Source organism: Ictidomys tridecemlineatus, chromosome 6 (genome assembly GCF_052094955.1).
Source record: "Ictidomys tridecemlineatus isolate mIctTri1 chromosome 6, mIctTri1.hap1, whole genome shotgun sequence".
NCBI classification, from domain to species: domain Eukaryota; kingdom Metazoa; phylum Chordata; class Mammalia; order Rodentia; family Sciuridae; genus Ictidomys; species Ictidomys tridecemlineatus.
In genome coordinates, this window is record NC_135482.1 from 126,147,129 (window position 1) to 126,167,017 (window position 19,889).

At 34.3% G+C, this 19,889-nt stretch overlaps 1 non-coding gene across 1 annotated transcript; it reads right to left on the reverse strand.

The window, feature by feature from the left end:
* Positions 1–9,578: 9,578 nt before the first annotated feature.
* LOC120888839 (U6 spliceosomal RNA) lies at positions 9,579–9,681 on the reverse strand. The gene has a single exon (XR_005732510.1). It is a non-coding gene; the product is annotated as a U6 spliceosomal RNA (small nuclear RNA).
* Between the last annotated feature and the right edge of the window lie 10,208 nt (positions 9,682–19,889).

Sequence of the window (19,889 nt, forward strand, 5' to 3'; positions counted from 1 at the left end):
GGTCTTGTTTCCCCAATTCTCTGCCCTTGAATTAATGTGAAGGCTCAGGTGGGGCTAGATTATCATGTGTGGAGTGAGATTTGATGTTACTTGGCTAAGTTGTGAGTATTATTCCACAGCAAGATCTCAATTCTATGAATTTGAAAAGTCCCAAACACTTTCCAGCCCCTCTCACAGGAAGTGGGAGCCAGGAATAGCACTACTGTTAGCAACAGATGTACAGTGTCTGCTGTCCACTTTGACATCTATAGCAATAATTGCCACCTATATAGGAATGTTGAGGTGAGTATCAGTACCATCAATACCAAAAATAAAAAATCATGAACTCAATCTAGAATTAAACAGTAGGTGTCTACTATGTTGTGTATTCTATCAATAATCACAACAACATGAATGGGGTAAGAATTACATTAACTATCTAATTCTATTAGACAGTGGAATTAAAGTTTCCTAAATAAAGAGAAAATAGGGTAGGAAGGCAAGAGAAGTTTGAAATATGTTAAGTAAACCAAAGAGAGTCAGGAGATAGGTAGCTGATGTTGACTATAATGAAGAAATTACCAAAAAAAAATAACTAAAAGTTGTCAAAAGACCAAAGAAGAGAGGAAGCATGAAAATTTAGTATTGGGGTGGAGAGAAACTAAATAAGTGAGATTAAGGACAAAAAACAATATACAAACAAACAAGCAAATGTAACATCAAAACAGTTCAAACCTATATATAATTATATCCCACACAAGTCAAAACAAGGCTAAATCATAAAAGATGCAAAAGAAAGTAATTAAATGAAAGTAAAATTACATAAATATATATTTTTCTAACCTATCCACACAGTGAGAACACACACACACACACACACACACACACACACACACCTCAAAACTTGCAGAAGAAGAAGAAATTAAAAATAAATAAAATACAAGAATTAGTTAACCACAGGAATATGGTTTATTTGTCCCATAGCTAATAAGGAAAATGTATATTATGTGGTATAAACTGTGTAATTGCTAATACACACATTATAATTTAGGCACATAAGTTCAAGAACTCAAACTCTCTGAAAATTCATGCATTCTTTGAGTCTGAATTAAAAATATAGCACTCTTTAATAAGGTAGGCACTAGAGTGACACAAATATGAAAGTCAAGTATAAATACATATGGAAAAGAGAATTCATAAAAATACATATAACCAATAGTATGAACTCATTGAATGGGTTAAGAGACAAAGTAGATTATGAAACATCATGAATAATATATCTGATTATGTTTTGACAAAGTATCTATGGTTGAGTTTCAGGAAGCTAGAAATATTTAGCCATGTACAAATCAAGCACTGTTTTCTCTGGGCTAATTATTTCCAGTTCTTTTCTCATAACTTAGTGGCTTAATTTCAAACACTTTCGCCATCCTACTCACATCTGTTTGGATATACTCTCCCTTAACATACTCCTATAGAAGATGAATAATAGCAGATGATAGTTGAAGAATAGCCCGATTGGCTGCTTATAGAAGAGGCCCGTTTTATTTTGTATTGGGGAGGCCATTTTATAATAATGCAGCCTAAATTGAGAAGTGCTTTATACTATAATCATATTGTATTGCTCACTCATATTAAACTCATTCTCCTAATCTGACAGATTACAGTGACATACACAGGTTACACTCCAGCATGAGCTGGAACATGGATCTCTTACTGTCATTTCATAACATATTCCTTACTTGCTCATCCTGGACCTTATGGAATAGTAAATAGAATATGACATTTGAGAATAAAATTTGGTTTAGAATAGTGAATATTTTAAGTTGAAATCAAATATGTTCTCATGGGAAAATCAATTTTGAGGATATTCTCATTATCATATATGTTCTTTCTACAACATCTTCAAAAACAGAGTATATTCTTCAAAAAGATGAATTATACTCAAGAGGCTGAATCATTAGGAATCCATGTTCCAGAAAAAACATAAAAAGGAAAATGGAGATGGGAATGTAGCTTACTTGTAGAGCATTCTTGGGTTCAATCATTAGTACCACAAACTACCACCAGCACAACAACAAAAAACAACAACAATAAAAAAATGTAATTCTAAGAGTTTGTATTTATTGGAATTTACCGTGAGCCACAGTAACACTGGGAAGTAGATCACAAATGTATTTTAGAGATTATTTTAGATTACTTAGATTAATAAATAACATTATAGATTATTTTAGGAATAGATTATTTGCTGTGATTCTTACATAAAGAATTTTTTAAATTTATTTTTTAATTTTTTTATTTGTTCCAAGTAATTATACATGACAGTAGAATGCATTTTGAGCATCACACATAAGTATAACTTCTCAATCTTCTGGTTGTACATTATGTAGAATTATACCAGTCATACAGTCATATATGCACATATGGTAACAATATCTGATTCATTCTACTATCCTTCCTACCTCACCTCACTCCCCTCTGTCTAATCCAAAGTTCCTCTATGCTTCTCTACCCTACTCCCTTACTGTGGGTTAGCATCCACATATCAGAAAACATTCAGCATTTAGTTCCTTGGAATTGGCTTATTTCACTTACTATCATATTGTCCAGCTCCATCTATTTAGTAGAAAATGCCATAATTTCATTCTTGTTGGAGGTTGAATAATATTCCATTGTGTATATATACCAGATTTTCTTTATTCATTCATCTACTGAAGAACATCTAGGTTGTTTCCACAATTTAGCTATTGTGAATTGTGTTGCTATAAGCATTGATGTGGCTGTGTCCCTATAGTATGCTGTTTTTAAGTCCTTTGGGTATAGACTGGGGAGTGGGATAGGTGTGTCAAATGGTGGCTCCATGCCAAGCTTGCCAAGGAATCTCAATATTGCTTTCCAAATTGGCTTCACCAATTTGCAGTTCCACCAGCAATGTGTGAGTGTGAATTTTTCCCCACATCCTCACCAACACTTATTGTTGTTTTTATTCTTAATAGCTGCCATTCTGAGTGGAGTGAGTTGAAATCTTAGGGACTCATGCTATGTAGCAAGCAATCTTAAGAGATGGGTCCTGAGACATTTACAAATTCCTCCAACCAGAAATACCATTATAGCATGGAATTTCTCTCACAAAGTGCAGTCAAGTATTACTAAAACCTTTTAATTAACTCCTTAAGACTTATATAAGTCTGTAAATTGAGAGCTAGACTCATCAATAAAGCTAAATAATAAAATTCTGTCTGGAAAATTTATTGAAAGTTTGTGAGTTTCCTCTCTACCTCCTCACAGAATGCACGACAAAATTCATCGGATGCATCCAAGTCACTTGTCCATGTGGCATTCCAACTCCATAATTCTATTTTTCTGAGTAAGTACAGATTTCTGCACTGTTTCTTCAGTTGTGGGCTGATACTATTTGCTGGTTAGATTTAGAATGTTTTTGTTGTTACCTTGTTTTGCTTTTTCCCTATTTGTTCTTTTGTTTAGAGTGGGCATTTCCCCAAAGATACAGAGACTTTCCTGTTTTACAACAGGTACATGGATGGAAACATGAGCTAAGAACTATAAATTCAGGATGAGATGAGGATGGCTACTGCTGAACAGGCCCCAGCCTAGGTTAAGTGAAAACTCTGCAAACCATGTGTGCATTGACAAAGTTCAAATTATTACATTATGTGGACCACTGAAGTTCCTTGAAAGCAATCAAAACTTGCATATGTAAATTCTCTAAATGACTAAGTTGTTATAATGATTTTTAAAAATATTCTAATATAATCTACAAATATATAGCCTTTCGGGTGGGGGAGAGAATAAATTAGTGAGAATTAGTGAGCCCTGGAAAAGGGGCTGGGTAATTTGCTTTACAATTTAGAGACATGATATCATTTATTTAATTCTTCCAATAACTTTTTGTTTTGTTTTTATTCCGTTCGGTTTTTGTTTTACTGCTATGCATCTAACTGAGACCTTGCTCAGGCTAAGTGGATACTCTATTGTTAAGCTCTACCCCAACCCCTCCCAGTAAATTTATGAGCTAGCTATATAATTCCTACTTTTATTTATTTATTTTTATTTATATATGACAGCGAATGCATTACAATTCTTATAGAGCACAAATTTTTCATATCTCTGGTTTTATACAAAGTATATACACACCAATTTATGTCTTCATAAATGTACTTTGGATAATGATGTCCATTGAATTCCATTATCATTTCTAACCCTATGCCCCATCCCTTCCCCTCTAACCCCTCTGCCATATCTAGAGTGCCTCTTTTCCTCCCATGCTCCCTCTTTCTATCCCTCTATTAATCAACTTCTTTATTTCAAATAAAACTTTTGGCTAACTTCACTTAGCATTATCTTCTCTAACTCCATCCATTTTCCTGCAACTGCCATGATTTTATTCTTTTTTTATTACTGAGTAAAATTCCATTGTGTATATATGCCACTTTTTTTAATCCATTAATCCACTGAAGGGCATCTAGGTCGCCTCCACAATTTATCTATTGTGAATTGTGTTGCTATAAACATTGATGTGGCTATGTCCCTGTAGTATGTTGATTTTAAATCTTTGGGGTATAAACCAAGGAGAGGGATAGCTGGGTCAAATGGTGGTTCCATTTCCAGATTTCCAAGGAATCTCCATACTACTTTCCAAATTGACTGCACTAATTTGCAGTCCCACCAGCAATGTATGAGTGTACCTTTTCCCCCACATCCTTGCCAACACTTGTTGTTTGTTTTCATAATAGCTGCCATTCTGACTGGAGTGAGGTGATATCTTAGAGTGCTTTTGATTTTCATTTCTCTAATTGTGAGAGATACTGAACATTTTTTCATAATTTGTTGATTGATAGTTATATCCTCTTCTGAGAAGTGTCTCTTCAGGTCCTTGGCCAATTAGTTGATTGGGTGACTTGTTTTTTGGTGCTCAAATTTTTGAGTTCTTTAGATACACTAGAGATTAGTGCTCTATCTGATATGTGAGTGGTAAAAATTTGCTCTCAGGATGTAGGCTCGCAATTCACCTTGTGGATTGTTTTTCTTTTGCTGAGAGGAAACTTTTTAGTTTAATTACATCCCATTTATTGACTCTTGGTTTTAATTCTTATGCTATAGGAGTTTTATTAAGAAAGTTGGGGCCTAATCCCACATGATGAAGATTAGGGACTACTTTTTCTTCTATTAGACATAGAATCTCTGGTTTAATTCCTAGGTCATGATCCACTTTGAGTTGAGTTTTGTGTATGATGAGAGATAGGGGTTTCGTTTCATTTCGTTGCATATGGATTTCCATTTTTCCCACCACTATTAGTTGAAGATGCTAACTTTTCTCCAATGCCTGTTTTTAGACACTTTGTCTAATATAAGATAATTGCAGTTGTTGGGGTTAGTCTCTGTGTCCTCTATTCTGTACCATTGGTCTATCAGTCTGTTTTGGTGCTGTTTTTTTATTATTATTATTGCTCTGTAGTATAGTTTCAGGTCTGGTATAGTGATGCCACCTGCTTCACTCTTCCTGCTAAGAGTTGCTTTAGCTATTCTGGGTGTCTTATTTTTCCAGATGAATTTCATGATTGCTTTTTCTATTTCTATGAGGAATGCCATTGGGATTTTGATCAGAATCACATTAAATCTGTAGAGTGTTTTTGGTAGTATGGTCATTGTGATAATATTAATTCTGCCTATCTAAGAGAAAGATAGACCTTTCCATCTTCTAAGGTCTTCTTTGAGTCTTTCTTTAGGGTTCTGTAGTTTTCATTGTATAGATCTTTTGTCTCTTTTGGTAAATTGATTCCCAGGTATCTTATTTTTTTGAGTTTACTGTAAATGGTGTAGTTTTCCTCATTTCCTTCTCAGAGAATTTGTCTTTGATATACAGAAATGCCTTTGATTTATGGGTATTGATTTTATATCCTGCTACTTTGGTGAATTCATTTACTAGTTCTAGAAGTTTTCTGGTAGAGCTTTTTGGGTCTTCTAGGTATATAATCATATCATCAGCAAATAGTGCTAGTTTAAGTTCTTCTTTTACTATAATTATTGCTCTGGCCAGTGTTTCAAAACTATGTTGAATAGAAGTGGTGAGAGGGGGAATCCCTGTCTTGTTCCAGACTTCAGAGGGAATGACTTCAGTTTTTCTCCATTTAGAATGATGCTGGCCTGCGGCTTAGCGTAGATAGCTTTTACAATGTTGAGGTAAAATCCTGTTATCCCTAGATTTTCTAGTGTTTTTAACATAAAGGGGTGCTGTATTTTGTCAAATGCTTTTTCTGCGTCTATTGAGATGATCATATGGTTCCTATCTTTAAATCTATTGATATAATGAATTACATTCATTGATTTCCTTATGTTGAACCAAACTTGCATCCTGGGGATGAATCCCACTTGATCATGGTGCACAATCTTTTTGATTTGTTTTTATATCTGATTTGCCAGAATTTTATTGAGGACTTTTGTATCTATTTCATTAGAGATATTGGTCTGAAGTTTTCTTTCTTTGAGGTGTCTTTGTCTCATTTTGGAATCAGGATGATATTGGCCTCATAGAATGAATTTGAAGTACATACTCTTTTTCTATTTCCTGAAATAGATTGTAGAGAATTGGTATTAGTTCTTCTTTAAAGGTCTTGTAAAACCCAGCTGTATATCTGTCCATCCTGGGCTTTTCTTGGTTGGTAATCTTTTGATGGCTTCTTCCATTTCCTCACTTGATATTTGTTTGTTTAAGTTGTGTATATCTTCCTGACTCAATATGGGCAGATCATATGACTTAAGGAATTTATCAATGCCATCACTATCTTCTATTTTATTAGAGTATAAGGTTTCAAAATAATTTCTAATTATTTTCTGTATTTCCATTGTGTCTGTTATGATATTGCCTTTTTCATCCTGTATGCTCGTAATTTGGCTTCTCTCTCTCTTCTTCTCTTCATTAGCATGGCTAAGGGTCTGTCAATCTTATTTATTTTTTCAAAGAACCAACTTTTAGTTTTGTCAATTTTTTCAATTGTTTCTTTTGTTTCAATTTCATTGATTTCAGCTCTGATTTTAATTATTTCCTGCCTTCTATGGCATTTGTTGCAGATTTGTTCTTCTTTTTCTAGGGCTTTGAGATGTAGTGTGAGGTAATTTATTTGTTGGCTTTTTCTTCTTTTCCATGATGAATTTTCTTATTATTGCTGCTTTCATAGTGTCCCAGAGATTTTGATATGCTGAGTCTGAGTTTTCATTTACATGTAAGAATTTTTTAATTTCCTCCTTGATGTCTTCTGTAACCTATTGTTCATTTAGTAGCATACTGTTTATTCTCCATGTGATATAGAAATTTTTCATTCTTATTTTATTGTTGATTTCCAATTTCATTCCATTATGATAAGATAAAATGCATGGTAGTATATCTACTCCTTTGTATTTGCTAAGATTGTCCTGTGACATAATATATGGTCTATTTTTGAGAAGGATACATGTGTTGCTGAGAAAAAAGTTCATTCGCTTGATGGTGGTTGATATATTCTATATATGTCAATTAAGTCTAGGTTATTAATTTTGCTATTGAGTTCTATAGTTTCTTTATTCAACTTTTGTTTGGAACATCTGTCCAGTGGCATGAGAGGTATGTTAAAATTACTCAGGATTATTATGTTGTGGTCTATTTTACTCTTGAACTTGAGAAGAGTTTGTTTGATGAACATAGCTGTACCATTGTTTGGGCCATATATATCAATGATTGTTATGTCTTGTTGGTGTATGGTTCCCTTGAACAGCATGTAGTGTTCTTCTGTATTCCTTTTGATTAACTTTGGCTTGAAGTCTATTTTATATTATATGAGTATGGACACCCCTGCTTGCTTCCAAGGTCCATTGAGTGGTACGATTTTTTCCAACCTTTCAGCTTCAGTCTGTGTATGTCTTTTCCTTTCAGATGAGTCTCCTGTAGGCAGCATACTGTTGGATCTTTTTTTAAAAAAAAAAAATCCAGTCTACTAGCCATTGTCTTTTGATTGGTGAGTTTTAAGTACTTAACATTTAGGGTTAATATTGAGATATGGTTTGTATTTCCAGCCATATTTGTTTACTTTTGTTATTCAACTTGATTTGTTTTTACTCTTTGATTAGTTTTTCCTTTACTGTATTACCTCCCACTGTTGGTTTCTGTTATTATTTTTCATTTCCTCTTCCTGTAATATTTTGCCAAGGATATTTTGAAGCAATGGTATTGTAGCTGCAAATTCTTTTAACTTTTGTTTATCATGGAAGGTTTTATTTTATTTAAAAAACCTTAGATTTTCTTCCAGCTTAGTTTTGCTGGAAACAAGATTCTTGGTTGGAACCCATTATCTTTCAGCATTTGAAATATAATATTCCAGGATCTTCTAGCTTTCAGAAATCTTTGTTGAAAGATCAGCCATTAATGGGCTGGGGATGTGGCTCAAGTGGTAGTGTGCTCGCCTGGCATGCATGCGGCCCGGGTTCGATCCTCAGCACCACATGCAAAACAAAGATGTTGTGTCCGCCGAGAACTAAAAAATAAATATTAAAATTCTCTCTCTCTCTCTCTCTCTCTCTCTCTCTCTGTCTCCCTCTCTCTCTCTCTCTCTCTGTCTCTCTCTCTCTCTCTCTCTCTCTCTCTCTCTCTCTCTCTCTCTCTCTCTCTCCTCTCTTCAAAAAAAATTTTAAAAAAAAGATCAGCCATTAACCTAATTGGTTTATCACTAAATGTAATCTGCTTCCTTTCTCTTGTGGCTTTTAAAATTCTTTCCTTGTTCTGGAAGTTGGGCATTTTCATTAAAATGTGTCTTGGTGTGGATCTCTTGTGATTTTGCACATTTGGTGTCCTGTAGGTTTCTAGAAAACAAATTTCCATTTCATTCTTCATGTCTGCAAAGTTTTCTAATATTATTTCATTGAAGAGATTTCTCATTCCTTTGTTTGGACCTCTATACTTTCCTCAACCCCAATAACTCTTAAATTTGGTCTCTTTATGCTATCCCATATTTCGTGGATGTTCTGCTCATGGTTTCTTATCAGTCTCACTGTGCTGTATACACTCTTTTTGAGATGATATATTTTGTCTTCATTGTCTGATGTTCTGTCTTCTAAGTGTTCTCATCTGCTGGTCATACTTATATTTGAGTTTTTAATTTGGTTTATTTTTTCCTTCAGTTCCCGGATTTCTGTTTTTTTTTTTTTTTTGTATAGCCTCTATCTCCCAATGGCATCAATCTTTTGCTTCTTGGATTTGTTTATATAATTCATTGTCAAAGTGACCTTTCATTGTCTGCATTTGCTGTATAATGTTTTCCTTGAGACTCCAGATCATCTGAACCATGTATATCCTGAAATCTTTATCTGGCATTCTTTCTGCTGTAAATGTTACGTCTTCTAATGTTGAATTGTCCTGCATTGTTTATGGTCCTTTCTTTATCTTTCCATGCTGTTCATATTTCTTTCCAGCTCTTTGTGACTGCTGTGTTAATGTTTTTCCCTTATATATTTATATTGCTCTTGTATAACTCCAAAATCTCTCTTTTGTGGAGAAAGACAATGTTAATAATTCCCAGTATCAACAATACATCATCTATGAGGAAGCTTTAAAAATTATGGAATGCTTCATGAATTTGTGTATTATCCTTGTGCAGGGGCCATGCTAATCTTCTCTGTATCATTACAATTTTAGTATATGTGCTGTCAAAGTGAGATAGGTTCTAGTTTTGATCGATCTTGTTGGAAAGACAAAGATGGGTTGCTCTAATATAGCATATTGCAGGCAAAGTCGATTCTATACAAAGGAAGATTTTATCCAGATGGATATGGAAACAGAACAATTGCTGAATAAAGAATTCTAGTACTGTATCAAAAGCCTCTATCATATATTGAACACTATGTCTTTTTTTACCCAACACTCTAATGGTGTAGTAATTATATTGTATGTATATTTCTAAGTATTTCAAAATATTTCACTGTATAATGTTGCACCCCTTTATGTGTTAAGGAATTGGTTATCAAATTTTTATTTTCCAAAAAATAAAATGAATCAAAACAAAATGCAATGGATTGCTTATGTTGATACTAGAATAATAAATAAAAACATACAAAATTCTCTATCTTTGACATACACAAATGACAGTTTCAGATGATTTAAGTTAAATAGAACTCAGTGCTTCTGAGACATAGTCTAAGAGTAAGACTACTTAAATCCCACAATCCCTGATATTCTCTTCCTGCCTTATTGATTCAAATACGTACAACTCCTTGACATAAGAACCCTTTGCCTGTTGATGTTTCTAACCTTAAATTAGTCTTAGAGTTGATATATCTCAGAATTACTATGAAATTTTAGAACTAAAGGAAACTTTAAGATAGTCCATTTCAGTCTCTACACTTTAAAAATCATAAATCAAAAGTCCAGACATGAGAGAAAAGTCCCATAGTCAGTTGGTAAAACTTCAATTATTATTGAACTACTTAATATTCTAAGCATATAATCACCCTTCTTTCTCTTATTCCAGAAAAGGTATTTTAGCTGCATACTCCCAGGTTTTTCCATTTTCTTTATGTCTGTCAAAATTGATATGGTTCAGTGATAGCAAAGCTTATCATATCATATTTCATTACAATGCTGAAGATGGTTAAATGTCCTGTGTGTCCTCCATACTACATAAAAGTAAAAAAAATGTCTGATGATTTGTTTCTTCAAAAATCAACTAGCTACAAGATTTTTTCAATCCTGTAATGAGGTTCATCACTGTTGATTGCCTGTGCTCATCATAGAAAAATTTATGGTAAGAGATGCTAAAAGAAGCCACAGTTTATGATATTTTTTAGTGTTAATTATCTTCAGAGACTTATTAGAGGAGAAACCCATATCAGCAGCTACTTGCCTTCAGTGCACTTCAAAGAAATGAAAGCTAACATGAGGCCATGAGACAAAACACAGCACTGTTGTTGTTTTTTAAGGCATGAATGAAAAGAGAACTATATAAAGGTTCCATATCAGTATAGATTTTTTTTAATATTATATGACATATATAACTAGTGTAGTATTCCCCCAAAATATAGTGAAGAAATACATAAAATTTCAGTTATTTGCCCACTTTTCCTTCTCCTCATGGCTCTCCTTATTCTTATTGTCCTTGTATTTCCTTCTTTTCCTTTTCCTCCTCTTTACTTTTCCTCTCTGCTATGATTTTTTTTTTCTAATAATTGGTTGGTAATTTTCTTTCTTCTTTTGTTTTTTTTATTAGTTGTTCAAGACAATATAATGATCTTGACATATCATACATTTGATTCAAATAGGGTATGAATTCTCATTTTTCCATCTGTACATATTGCAGGATCACATTGGTTATACATTCATGTGTATACATACAGCAATCCTAGTGTCAGTTGTATTCTGCTGCCCTCCCTATCCCCCCTCCCCTCCCCTCCCCTCCCATCCCTATTCTCTACTCATTCTACTGTGACATTTATCTCTCTCTCTTTTTCCCTTCCCTTCCCCCTCACACCATCAAACCCATGAGGGTCTCCTTCCGTCTTCTGTGCAATTCCCCTTCTCCTTCCCTTTCCCTCCCTCCTGTTTTCCTTATTTCATGGTAATCTTCTCATGCTCTTCCTTCTTACTCTGTTTTGAGTCGCCTCCCTTATATCAGCGAAGACATTCAGCATTTGTTTTTTAGGGATTGGCTAACTTTGCTTAGCATAATTTGCTCTAGTGCCATCCATTTCCCTGCAAATGCCATGATTTTGTTATTTTTTAATGCTGAGTAATATTCCATTGTGTATAAATGCCACATTTTTTTAATCCATTCATCTGTTGAAGGGCATCTGGATTGGTTCCACAGTCTAGCTATTGTGAACTGTGCTGCTATGAACATTGATATAGCTGTATCCTTGTAGTATGCTCTTTTTAGGTCTTTTGGGTATAGTCCAAGAAGGGGAATAGCTGAGTCAAATGGTGGTTCCATTACCAGCTTTCCAAGGAATATCCATACTGCTCTCCAAATTGGCTACACCAGTTTGCGGTCCCACCAGCAATGTACAAGTGTACCTTTTTCTCCACATCCTTGCCAGCACTTGTTATTGTTTGACTTCATAATGGCTGCCTTTATTACTGGAGTGAGATGGTATCTTAGAGTGGTTTTAATTTGCATTTCTCTGATAGCTAGAGATGGTGAGCATTTTTTTTGTGTGTACTTGTTGATTGATTGTATATCTTCCTCAGTGAAGTGTCTGTTTAGATCTTTGGCCCATTTTTTGATTGGATTATTCTTTTTTGTTGTTGTTTAACTTTTTGTGTTCTTTGTATACTCTGGAGATTAGTGCTCTATCTCAAGTGTGAGGGGTAAAAATTTGTTCCCAGGATGTAGGCTCCCTATTTACCTCACTTATTATTTCTCTTGCTGAGAAAAAACTTTTTAGTTTGAATATGTCCCATTTGTTGATTCTTGATTTTAACTCTTGTGCTGTAGGTGTCCTATTAAGAAATTTGGAGCCCAATCCCACAAGATGGAGATTAGGGCCAACTTTTTCTTCTACTAGATGCAGAGTCTCTGGTTTGATTCCTAGTTCTTTGATCCATTTTGAGTTAACTTTTGTGCCTGGTGAGTGAACGGGATTAAATTTCATTATGTTGCATATAGATTTCCAATTTTCCCAGCACCATTTGTTGAAGATGCTATCATTTCTCCATTGCATGCTTTTAGCACCTTTGTCTAATATAAAGTAGTTGTAATTTTGTGGATTGGTCTCTCTGTCCTGTTTTCTGTATCATTGGTCTACCCACCTGTTTTGGTGCCAGTACCATGCTTTTTTGTAACTATTGCTCTATAGAATAGTTTGAAATCTGGTATGGCTATACCACCTCTTTCACTCTTCCTGCTTAGGGTCTTTTATTTATCCAGATGAATTTCATGATTGCTTTTTCTATTTCTATGAGGAATGCCATTGGGATTTTGATTGGCATTGCACTAAACCTATAGAGTACTTTTGGTAGTATGGCCATTTTAATGAGATTAATTCTGCCTATCCATGAACAAGCTATATCTTTCCAACTTCTAAAGTCTTCTTCTATTTCCCTCTTTAGTGTTCTGTAGTTTTTGTTGTAACGTTCTTTCACATCTTTTGTTAGGTTGATTCCCAATTATTTTATTTTTTTTGAGGATATTGTGAATGGGGTGGTTGTCCTGACTTCCCTTTTAGAGGATTTGTCACTGATATACAGGAATGGCTTAGAATTATGAGTGTTGATTTTATATCTGCCACTCTGCTGAATTCGTTTACTAGTTCTAGAAGTTTTTTGGTAGAACATTTGGGGTCCGTTAGGTATAGGTTCATGTTACTGGAAATAGTGCTAATTTCAGTTCTTCTTTTCATATTTTTATGCCTTTAATTTCTACTGTCTGTCTTATTGCTATGGCCAGGGTTTTGAGAACTATGTTCAATAGGATTGGTGAGAGAGGGTATCCCTGTCTTGTTCCAGATTTTAGAAGGAATGCCTTCAATTTTTCTCCGTTTAGAATGATGCAGGCCTGAGGCTCAGCATAAATAGCTTTTACAATGCTGAGGTAAGTTCCTGTTATCCCTAGTTTTTCCAATGTTTGGAACATAAAGGGATGGTGTATTTTGTCAAAAGCTTTTTCTGCATCTATCGAGATGACCATATGGTTTTTATCTTTAAGTCCATTGATGTGGTGGATTACATTTATTGATTTCCATATATTAAACCAGCCTTGCATCCCAGGGATAATTCCTACTTGATCATGGTGCACAATCTTTTTGATATATTTTTGTATCCAATTTGCCAGAATTTTATTGAGGATTTTTGCATCTATATTCATTAGAGATATTGGTCTGTAGTTTTCTTTCTTTGAAGTGTCCTTATCTGGTTTAGGAATCAGGGTGATGTTGGCCTCATAGAATAAATTTGGAAGTACTCCCTCTTTTTCTATTTTGTGAAATAGCTTGAGAAGTATTGGTATTAGTTCTTCTTTAAAGGTTTTGTAAAACTCTGCTGTATACCCATCTGGTCCTGGGCTTTTCTTGGTTGGTATTCTTTTGATGGCTTCTTCTATTTCCTTAATTGATATTGGTCTGTTTAAGTTGAGGATATCCCCTTGACTCAGTCTGGGCAGATCATATGACTTAAGAAATTTATCAATGCCTTCACTATCTTCTATTTGATTAGCATATAAGATTTCAAAATAATTTCTAATTATCTTCCGTATTTCTGTAGTGTCTGTTGTGATATTTTCTTTTCATCTTGTATTCTCTCTCTTCTTCGTTAGTATAGCTAAGGGTCTGTTGATCTTATTTATTTTTTCGAAGAACCAACTTTTAGTTTTGTCAATTTTTTCAATTGTTTCTTTTATTTCAGTTTCATTGATTTCAGCTCTGATTTTAATTATTTCTTGCCTTCTACTGCATTTGCTGTTGTTGTGCTCTTCTTTTTCAAGGTCTTTAAGATGAAGTGTGAGATCATTTATTTGTTGGTTTTTCCTTTTTTTGAGGAATGAGCTCCAAGCAATGAATTTTCCTCATAGAACAGCTTTGATTGTGTCCCATAGATTCTGATATGTTGTGTCTGTGTTTTCATTTATCTCAATGAATGTTTTAATTTCCTCTTTGATGTTATCTGTAACCCATTGATGGTTCAGTAACATATTGTTCATTCTCCAAGTGATGTAGGCTTTTTCCCTTCTTTTATTGTTGATTTCCAGTTTCATTCCATTATGATCAGATAAGGTGCATGGTATCATCTCTACTCCTTTATAATTGCTAAGAGTTGCCCTATGGCATAATATATGGTCTATTTTTGAAAAGAATCCATGTGCTGCTGAGAAAAAAGTATATCCGCTTGCTGATGGTTGATATATCCTATATATGTCGGTTAAGTCTAGGTTATTAATTGTGTTATTGAGTTATATAGTTTTTTTATTCAAATTTTGTTTGGAAGTTCTGTTCAGTGGTGAGAGAGGTGTATTGAAATCACCTGTAATTATTGTGTTGTGGTCAATTTGTCCCTTGAACTTGAGGAGGGTTTGTTTTATGAACATAGCAGCACCATTGATTGAGGCATATAAATTGATAATTATTATGTCTTGTTGGTGAATGGTTCCCTTTAACAGTATATAGTATCCTTCTTTATTCCTTTTGATTAATTTAGGCTTGAAGTCAATTTTATTTGATATAAGTATAGCCACCCCTGCTTGCTTCCGAGGCCCATGTGCATGGTATGATTTTTCTAAGCCTTTCACCTTCAGCCTGTGTGTGTTTTCCTATCAGATGAGTCTCCTGAAGGCAGCATATTGTTGGATTTCCATTTTTAATCCAGGTTGCTAGCCTATGTCATTTAATTGGTGAGTTTAAGCCATTAATATTTATGGTTACTATTTATATATGGCTTGTACTTCCAGACATGTTTGTTTATTTATTTAATTATTTTTAAGATTTGGTTTGTTTTTCCTCTTTGTTTAGTTTTTCATCTCCCCCTTTACTGAGGTACTGCCCATTGTTGTTTTTTGTTGTTGTTTTTCATTTCCTCTTCGTGTAGTGTTGTGCCCAAAATGCTTTGCACTGCTGGTTTTCTGGCTGCGAATTCTTTTAACTTTTGTTTATCATGGAAAATTTTTATTTCATTTTCAAACCTGAAGCTTAGTTTTGCTGGATACAAAACTCTTGGTTTGTACCCATTATCTTTCAGCGTTTGAAAACGTTATTCCAGGATCTTCTTGCTTTCAGTGTCTGTGTTGAGAAATCCACCGTTAACCTAATTGGTTTGCCCCTAAATGTAATCTGCCTCCTTTCTCTTGTAGCTTTTAATATTATCTCCTTGTTCTGTATGTTAAATATCTTCATAACAATGTGTCTTGGAGTTGGTCTATTGTGATTCTGTATTTTTGGTGTCCTGTAGGCTTCTAGTATTTGTAAATAAGTTTCATTCTTCATGTCTGGAAAGTTTTCTAAAATTATTTCATTTAACAGTTGCTCATTCCTTTGGTTTGGACCTCTATATCTTCCTCTATCCCAATAACTCTTACATTTTTTTATAATATCCCATATCTCTTGGATGTTTTGCTCATGATTTCTTACCAACCTTTCTGAGTTGACTAGACTCTTTTCAAAATGCTATATTTTTTTTCATTGTCTGATGTTCTGTTTTCTACTTGGTCTACACTACTGATGATACTTTCATTTGATTTTTAAATTTGGTTTATACTTCATTTCTAGGATTTCTGTTTTATTTTTATAACCTCTATATCCCTGTAGAATTGTTCATTTGCTTTTTGAATTTGTTTGTGTAATTCATTGTGGATGTGTTCTTTCATTGCTTCCATTTGCTGTCTATTGATCTCTTTAAGATTACATTCCATCTGAGTCAGGTATGCCTTGAGTTCTTTATTTGACCATTTTTCTGATGCATCTAGCATCTCCTGTAAATTTAAGCTGTCTTGCATTGTTTGTGTTCCTTTTCTTCCTTTTTTTCATGGTGCTCATGTTTCTTTCCAGCTCTGTTTGATTGTTGTGTTATTATTTTCTCCTATAAATTGGTTTGGTTTTGTATAACTCTAAGATCTCTCCTTTGGGTTGAGAGACAATGTTTAGAGATATTGGATTTAATTGTGATTTAAGGTAAATTCATTAGTTTCATTAAAGGCCTACAGATTTTGATGGCATATAGAGAATTGAGGTTTGAACTTAGGATTTTATGTTGAGGTTGAGAGTTGTAATGGTATGGAGGTTAGTATATCTTAGCTTCTTTGGGGGGTTGATCAAATGCAGGCAGATATTAACAAGAGAATAGACAGGAGTACTTGGGGGTAGTTAAGGGCTTAGGTGGATTATAGACCATCTCGTAACATTCATCTATTTGCATTTAGTAAATTACACATAATCAGAGTTGTCATGCTGGGGAGGAAAGATAGGAAAAAGGTAAGGAAGCAAACCAAGAAAGAGAGAGGGAGAGAAGAAAGAAAATGAAAAAAGAATAGAAAAGAAAAAGAAGAAATGATAAAAAATAATGATAAAATAAAGTAATATAAAAATTACAATAAAAAAGCACTGTTAGGCTTCTATTTTCTTCACTTCCAGTAGATGGAGCTGTGCTTTCTGGACCAAGATTTTGCCCTATGGATAGGAAACAATCCATATGACGCCACTCCCTCCTCCCCCACCTGGTGTCTCTCCAATCCTGTTCACTTAGGTTTATTCCTGGCCTCTAGTCTCCTAGCTTCTCCCACCAGACAGGCCTTCCCCAGTGTGTTACCCGGCTGCAGTTCAAGCAACTCTCTGGGCCTGCAGTTTCCTGGATGTGGAGCATGGGTATTGGTAACCAGCCCCATATTCTTTCGCTAAATCTGTCTATTGAATTGTTTATTAGTAGTGCCATCAGAATGGTTTAGAAGTACTTACTTGCCCACTTTTCTTCTTAGCCAGGTATATTTTAACCTCACCTTATTGTCAATGACAATTTAATCCACTAAATACTTATAGAAAAAAATTTCTAAGTCACTCCCTCCATATTCTCATATCCAAAAGCATTAAACTGTGTGTATTCTTACCTATTGAGACTTCCATTGCCCTCTTCCATCTATCCCCAGAGTTACTGCCTAAATTTCATCCTTCACAAGTTCTTATCAATCATTCTTTATAATTTTCCAGTCATCTTATAGACAAAGATATTCATATATCTTTGTTCTGGTGCATCCCCCATTTTACTGTCTAAAACACATGGCATCTAGAATCTGTCAAAGGTCCCCTACAGCCAATGAAATAAAACCTTATGTTTTTTTCCTGTCACAACAAATATGTATATCAAGTAGATGTTTAAAAATCTTTTTTTGGAAGGAAACAATAACGTTAAGAGAGACCTACAGAATGGAAATATATATATATATATATATATATATATATATATATATATATATATATATATATATCAAACACACCTCAGATAGAGCACTAATCTCCAGAACATATAAAGAACTCAAAAAAAAAACCCACCAAAAATACAAATAAGCCAATCAATAAATGGACTGAGAAATGGAACATACACTTTACAGAAAAAATACTATCAATTATCAAACATGGAAAAATATTCATCATCTCTAGCAATTAGAGAAATGCAAATCAAAACCACTCTAAGGTTTCATTTCACTTCTGTTGCATGGGCTCTCTCTCATCCAGTAAGGAGGTCCACGGAATAGGGTAGAGGAGAGTGTGGCTGTGGAGTTGCTAATCAAGACCTCTGGACACCAAGGAGGAAGCAGGTCAGATTCTATTGTGCAATTACCATGTATATATACTTAGGCAATAGCTAAGCAGATTACAGGCAGCCACCAATACAATTTCTGGCTAACTGTCCTTGCAGCACCCAATCAAGGAGTGGGCCATGAAGCAAGCACAGGGACTGCAACACATAGCCTCACGTCAAGGGCTGTGCCTAGGGTGTAAGTGGTTTGCCACTCACATGCCTAGCACAGGGAAGTCGTTTGCCACTCAAACACCCTTAACATATGCCATGTATGCAGGACTTCATGCACTTGTCCCCACATCCGGTCAGAATGGAAATTGTCAAGAATACAAACAATAATAAGTGTTAGAGAGGATGTGGAGAAAAAGAGACACTCAGACATTGGTGGTAGGACTACACATTGGTGCAATCACTTTGGAAAGCAGTATAGAAATTCCTTGGAAAATTTGGAATGGAACCACCATTTGACCCAGATATCCCACTCCTAGATTTATACCCAAAGGATTTAAAACCAGCATACTGGATTCCACCTCTTGGGTCCCCTTCTTCCTCCGGGAGAAGTCTTTTCTGCTGTCCTTTAATAAACTTCTAATTTCTACTCTGAAAAAAAAAAATAAAAAAATAAAAAAATAAAACCAGCATACTATAGTGATGCAACCACATCAATGTTCTTAGAAGTCAAATTCACAATAACTAAACTATGGAATAAACCTAGATGCCCTTCAACAGATGATGGATAAAGAAAATATGGTACATATACACAATGCAATGGAATATTTCTCAGCCTTAAAGAAAAATGTAATTATGGCTTTTTCAGGTAAATTAATGGAACTAGAGAACATCATGCTAAGTGAAATAAGCCAATCTCAAAAAACCAAAGGTCAAATGCTTTCTGATAAGCGAATGCTGATCCATATGTGGGGAGTGTGGGCAGATAAGGAAGAAGAACAAAAATACTTTGTATTGTGCATTGGTCAATGAGGGGAGGGATGGGACTGTGAGGATGGGAAGGATGATAGAATGAGACAGTTATTATTACCATATATATAGCCATACATATATATTAATATATATATTCTATATGATTACACTACTGATGTGACTTCATCATATACAGCCAGGGGAATGAGAAGTAGTGTTCCATTTGAGTAAATATGTCAAAATATATTCTGCTGTCACCTGTAACTAATTAAATTAATAAAAGAATAGAAGGTAGACCAGTAGACTAGAAGATGGGGATCAGAGAGAGAGGAGGAGGAAAAGGGGATATATGGGGGAATTAAATTGATCAAATTATACTGTTTTAATGTGTGTATGCATGAATATATAATTAAAAATCCAACTTTGTGTATAATGAATACATACCAATAAAAGGTAAAATATTAAAGTAAAAAATCTTTTTTTTAAAATGAATGAATAAAAATTATACCCCCAGAATATATTTTATATGTTAAGTATATTCTGTTACAACATTATGAGATGTATTTCTAGCCATGTATAATTTTCAGAAAGTCTGTAAGTCTGCTTTGCTACCCAAACATCTGATGAAAACAGTTGCAATGGAAGGTTTTCATTATTTTTCATATTTAAAAACTTCTTATAAAGGTATATTAAATCTGGCATTCAAATTCCCAACTACATCATTTAATGGATCAAC